Genomic DNA, 6,476 nt, shown 5'->3' on the forward strand with positions numbered 1-6,476 from the left:
TGTTGTTGCATTCATGCTGATGCATAGTTTACCCCGCTCGCGGCCCAGCTTGCCTCCTCCCGCGCTCAGCCCAGCGCCGCACGACGTGCTAGCTCGGCCCAAGCGCGCGGCCCAGCCCTCCGCTCTCTGCTCGCCCGCGCCCCGCTCGGCCCGCTCTCGCTCGCGTCGCCTTCCCCTCGCTGCCAGGCCGGACCCACGGGTCAGGGCCATCTCCTTCCCCGCGCCCTCCGCTCGCACAGCAACCGCGCACAACAAACCGGCCGCGATCCCCACATCCCTTCCTCCCTATCCTGCTCGCCGAGATCCTCAGTCCGGGCTCTTTAAACCGCCCCGTAATCTCCTACTCCCTACCCCGCACACCAGCATCGCCCAAACCTAGCCGCCGCCTTGCCCCTGCCGAGCAGAGCACCTCGCCGCGGCCACGCCACTCCGCCACACCGGAGCCCCGGCCAACCCGCGCAGGGGCATCTTCACGACGCCAGCAACCCTCCTGAGGCCTTTGCCTCGGCCCTAGCCCCGTGCTGCGCCAGAATTTCGCCGGATGTCTCTCCGGTAAGTTTTCCCCCGCCCGCTCCATTACTCACCGCCGGTGGCCTTTGGCCCGCCCTGACCCATCATCTAAACTTGTAGCACGACCCCGCAACGATCCGCGAGATCCAAAGGTCAGGGGACCCCTGCAGCACCCTCCTTCAACCCTGACCACGAAGCTCCGCCGGCGACCCGCCGCCGGACTCGACGCCGTCGACCCTGAGCGCCGTCCCAACCTGACCCAAACCTCGGTGAGCACCGCCCCGTTGCCCGCTATCTTTTGCGCTAAGTTAATTCGGCCGTGTGCCACCCTAGCTACTGGCACGACGTGCCCTGGCGCTCCACCGCTGCGCACGCCATGGCTCCGCCATGGCGGATGCCCCTCACCGCTGCACGGCCTCGCGCTGGCCTTGCCCAGACCTATGTTGGCTTTGCGCGCACACGAGCACCCTTTGGCGCCCAAACCTGAGCCCAGCACAGCACGAAGACCGCACGCCGGCGGTGTCTGCCGTGTAGTTTCCGCCCCGTCCATCGATTCCACCTCCACAGACCTTCCCGAGCCCTGTTGAATGCCCAGGTGCTTCACGCGTGCTGTATAGGTGCTTCCACACCCCAGCTCCACTCGAATCCACCCCAAGAAGGCCGAGTTCGGCCTTCTCCAGTGCAACACCGCAGCGGGAGCACGTCTCCGGCGACCCAGCGCCGCCGCCCCACGCCTCCTTCACCCAGGGCCGCCCAATCTGGAGGCAACGGCCCCGATTAGATCTAGAGCCCATCAAACCCGAGCCATGTGATCGCGATCTAACGGCCCAGATCTAAACATACCGGTTCGCCCAGGCATTTTTGCTAAAGAGCCCTCCAACTTCCTTGCAATTAACCCGCGGTCCATGTCTATGTAAAGATATTTCTATCCAGGTCCTAATCTTTACACCTAAGACCCCGAGGTTTTCCAGTTTTTAACCCGCGGTCCACCCAGCTGTCGCCCTAGGTCTTTTTGCACGCTAGCCCTTGGCTCTAATGTTTAATTACATTTTAGTCCTTGGTTTTGCCCAGAAACCCCCTGGAACTCCAGTTTTCTTACAAATAGGTCCCTGGAACTTGTTTTAGGCCAAAATTTTTGCGTTTTAGCTCCGTTTTAGGCGTTCTTTATGCCCACGCGATCGTTGTAACGCGTAGAATAGTTTTAGACTAGTTTAGTGTGCTATTTTTATGTATTGATGTATTGTTTCTTAGCCTTTGTTAGTGTTTGCTTGTATGCTTATTGTTGTGTATTGTTTTCTGGCCATGTGTTCGTGAGTAGACGTTGAGCTACCGGAGGAGCCCCAGTACCAGTACCCGGAGAAGCCGTCTTCCGACCAGTTTGAGCAGCAGCTGGAGCAGTACGAGGAAGGCAAGTATAACATGAACAACCTATCACTTTTAAATACACTTTCATACTGCATTTTAATACTGTATGCCTATAATGACTTTCCTAGCCACTTTATATCCTTTATATATATATCCTTTGGGTTACGTTTTGGTTAGTTGTGCTAGGTGCCGCGCTATAACACATAATGGTCCTTTTTAATTAATTTGATTAATGGTATATGCAACTTAATTCTGAGAGTGGCCCGTTTGAGGGGCTCACATCTCGTTAAAATTGGTTTTTGTTAGAAACATGGTTTAGGGGGCCAGCACGGTGCTTACTGCTGGGTTGGCCACTCTCCATAAGGACCGATTCATAGAGCGACAACCTGGGACAACAGCGCTACCACAAGACTAGAATGGGACGGTCTTGGCGTAATAATTAGTTTTTTTTTGGTTTGGAGTAACTTACCTGCGGGGCAAGGGTGGTAAGCTTCTATGTCCCTCGTACTGAGTGGCCTCATCTGTGGTATTCTTGACGCCCACTAGACCTGCTCCATAGTCGCCGATCCAACCCTCGCGGTTATTCCTTACCAACGAGATTCTTTGTAAAGGCCTCGTAGTGAGTTTGCTAGTCATCTCACCTAAGGAAGTGTGATGAACAACTAGCGTAGCTCACGACTTGTGGGTAAAGATGTACAACCTCTGCAGAGTGTAAAACTGGTATACTAGCCGTGCTCACGGTCATGAGCGGCCCAGATCCTCCTTTTGATTAGTGGGGTTATCTCTTTCCGACGAGGGGGGTGCCTCTCGGGGTTACCTTGGTGGTTTCGGTTTGGTTCTCAGTAGTAACATGATTAATTTTGATTAATTACTATGTAACTGGGTTTATGGTAATTCATCCACTTGTAGTAAATAGTTTTAATAAAATTTTGCCAAGACTTAAAAGCTAATGCAGTTGAGTTAGCCAACCTAGAGCCTCATAGTTTGTGTTATACTTGTTGAGTACAAGTTGTGTACTCACTCTTGCCCACTCTACTCTTTTTCCTCTTGGGACACTCTACTGCTGCTCAGTTCCTGCCGATGCGAGGGAGTTCGCTCAGCGCTACCAGGACTACGAGGACTTCTAGGCGTTCGTCTCCCAGTCGACGTCCCTGTTGCGCCCTGCTCAGCTTCGGAGAGTTTTTATCGTATTTGTACTTCGCTTCCGCTGTATCAGACATTTTTGTCATTAATGTAATAAATAACATTCGTGCTCGCTTTATTATATCTTTTTACGTGATATGTGCTGTGATATACTGTTCATTCTGTTGTATATACGTGTGACTTGATCCTGGCACGTATATGATTGCTCGGTTTATGTCCTTTTATAAACTGGGTGTTACACTGATGCTCTTCGTGACGTCGACAAGCCTGTTGCTGATTCTGAGATGGTTCTCGCCCTTCTCGCTGGGGCTGATTCTCGCTATAGCACCACTTGAGAGATCATCACAGGAGACGCGACCATGACCTTCTCCAGGGCTATAGATCGGCTTGCCCTCCAGGCGCTCCGCCTAGCAAATCAGTCAAAGGTGGCTGCCTCCTCCGCCATGATCGCCACCTCTTCGTCTGGATGCGTCTCCTCCTGCCAATCTACATCATCTTCGACCTCCGCCATGCAGCAGCAGCAGTGCCCACCTCAGCAGGGCGATCAGCAGTAGTAGCGTCGCAGGAGGGGCAGACGCTCCAACGGTGGCCAGCAGCAGTTGCCTCGCACACCTAACCCTAGCGGTCCTTGGGTCTACATCAACCCGTGGGCTGCTTTCCAGGGTACGCAAGGCAGCGGCAATGGCGCACAATTCCAGCGCGGCAGTCAAGGCATTCTGGGCGCCCCTCCTCAGGCTCACGCGGCGATCACCTCCCCTCAGGCGCCAACTCAGTCCCCTTCATGGGATCAGGCTGGACTGATCACTGCTCTCCAGCAGATGGCGCTCGAAGGCAATGCATGGGTGATGGAAACTGGAGCTTCTACTCACATGCACTCCTCGGAAGGTATACTTCTCTCTTGCCTCCCAGCTGCTTCCTCTTCGATTACCGTAGGCAATGGTGCACATATCCCTGTCACATCCCGAGGTTCTTCCGTTCCAGCCACAGATACGTCTAGATTCATTCTAAACAACGTGCTTATCGTTCCATCCATAATTCGCAACTTACTTTCTGTTCGCCAATTCACTTGCGATAACTATTGTTCCATTGAGTTTGACGCCTCTGGTTTTTCTGTTAAGGACATCCGGACGGGACGAGTGATCCTTCGCTGCAATAGTATCGGCGACCTCTACATCATCCCATCAGTTGCACCCACAGCTGCAAAAGCCATGCTTGCCGCCTCTTCATCCTTGGGGTATCATCGCCTTGGTCATCCTGGTCCAGTAGTCTTAGCTACTTTAAAACAGAACAATTTAGTTTCATGTAATAAAGTAGATCGCTCGCTTTGCCATGCATGTCAGCTTGGCAAGCATGCGTGTCTTTTGTTTGCTACTTCTACTTCACAAACTACTTCACCTTTTGAGATAGTTCACTATGATGTCTGGACCTCGCCGGTTGCTAGTATTTCTAGTTGTTCCTACTACTTGGTTTTGTTGGATGATTTTTCGCACTATTGTTGGACGTTCCCGCTTAAGCACAAATCCGATGTACATCAGCATATCATTGATTTTATTGCTTATGCTCACACCCAGTTCGGCCTTCCCGTTAAGTTCTTTCAAGCCAATAATGGGACTGAGTTTGTTAACCACGCCATGCACACCACCCTCCGTGCCAATGGTGTTGTCTTTCACCTCACATGCCCTTATGCCTCTCCACAGAATGGCAAGGCCGAACGCATCCTTCGAACTCTTAACAATGCGAACCCTCCTCATCCATGCCTCTATGCCACCCAAGTATTGGGCTGAGGCGCTAGCAGCAGCCACCTATCTGCTTAACCGGCGCCCCTCCTCCTCCATTAGTAATGTGATTCCCTATTTTCGCCTATATAACACTTATCCCTCTTATGATCACTTGCGTGTATTTGGTTGCTTGTGTTATCCTAACCTACAGGCCACCTCTTCACACAAGCTCGCTCCACGCTCGACCGCATGTGTCTTTTTGGGATATCTGCCTGATCATAAGGGTTATTGCTGTTTTGATCTTACAACGCGTCGCATCATTATATCTAGACACGTTGTGCTTGATGAGTCCACCTTTCCTTTCGCTCGTGAGACTCATCTACCCACCACCAGCTCCTTTGATTTCTTACTCGGTCGCGACCTGGATATTGCACCTTTGTTTACTAATCATGCAACTGGTGGCTCTCCTATGGCTGCTCCGTCTTCCATAGACGTTGAACAATCGTGCTCTGCACCTGGTGGGAGCGGTGTTCAACCCCCACTAGGGTCCTCGGTGTCTTCTTCTCCAGGCGGGGTGTGGTTTTGTGCCCCCGTCCGGTCCTTTGGCGTCTTCTTCTACGGGCGGGATGGATTCCAGCCCACTTCCTGCGCCAGCAACAGCAGCTGATCCACCTGCTCCTCCTGGAGTGCCTAGTGCTGCTTCTGGTGCGCCTGCTGGTGCTTCCTCTGGGGTGCCTGGAGCGCCTGGTGCTGCTATTCCTGCTCCTGGAGCACCTCCTAGTGGTGCTATGCCTAGCGGGCGCTTCGGTCAAGTCTACGCTTGCCGCCCGACTACTACTACATTTGTTCCTGGACGCTTCAGTCGAGTGTATAGACACCGACTAGCTGCTGCTACCCCTCCTTTGGGTGTGTGGTGTCTTCCAATTCTCTACACCATCTTTTCGATTGAGGTCGTAGCCTTGGCGATTGTAAGATCCAGATAGGCTCCTCCAGTAGCAGCATCAAGGTGGGCTCTGGATGTTGTTGTTAGCCCGCTGTAGAAGCTTTGGAGCACGAGCCACTCGTCCATCCCATGATGAGGACAGGTGAGTATGTATTCTTGCAGTCTCTCCCAAGCTTCTGGGATGGATTCCATCCCTATCTGCTGGAAACTTGAAATTCTTTCGCGCAGGGCATTGGTTTTGCCCAATGGGAAGAATTTAGCGAGGAACGCCGTGGAACATTTGTCCCACGTGCTGATGGCTTCCTTGTTCTGATAAAACCATTGTTTCACTTTCCCTAAGAGGGAGAAAGGAAACAGGCGGAGCCTGATGGCGTCAGCTGTAACACTCCGTATGGTTACGGTCTTGCATAACTCTAGCAAGTTCTGGAGATGGGCGTTGGCGTCCTCATTCGGCTTGCCACAAAATGGGCTAGCCTGCACCATGTTAGTGAGGCTAGACTTCAGCTCAAAGTTCACATCCCCAACATCAACATTGGGTCCAGTTGCCACATTGGCAGCTGAGGGGACGGAGAATTTGTGGAGAGTCTTCTCAGCCATGAGTTTGGTGATTCATGGTGCTTGGGAAGCTAGCTCTCTTGTCGACTGTGAGATCGGAGGAGGGACGACGCGAGGTAGGACCCTTCTCACGAGCTTCTCAGGATTTTCAACAAAATTTGTCGGCAAGGAGAAACCAGACATACACTACCCTGTTTTCATCCAATCAGGAGAAAATAAAAAGATAAACATATTAGCCTGTA

The 6,476-nt window shown here is 52.5% G+C and overlaps 1 non-coding gene across 1 annotated transcript; it reads left to right on the forward strand.

Annotated features, from left to right (window-relative positions):
• The first annotated feature begins 5,803 nt into the window (after window positions 1-5,803).
• Window positions 5,804-5,910, forward strand: LOC120657912. Its single transcript, XR_005668442.1, has one exon. It is a non-coding gene; the product is annotated as a small nucleolar RNA R71 (small nucleolar RNA).
• The last annotated feature ends 566 nt before the right edge of the window (window positions 5,911-6,476 follow it).

The sequence above is a fragment of the Panicum virgatum genome, chromosome 1N (genome assembly GCF_016808335.1).
Source record: "Panicum virgatum strain AP13 chromosome 1N, P.virgatum_v5, whole genome shotgun sequence".
Taxonomy (NCBI): Eukaryota; Viridiplantae; Streptophyta; class Magnoliopsida; order Poales; family Poaceae; genus Panicum; species Panicum virgatum.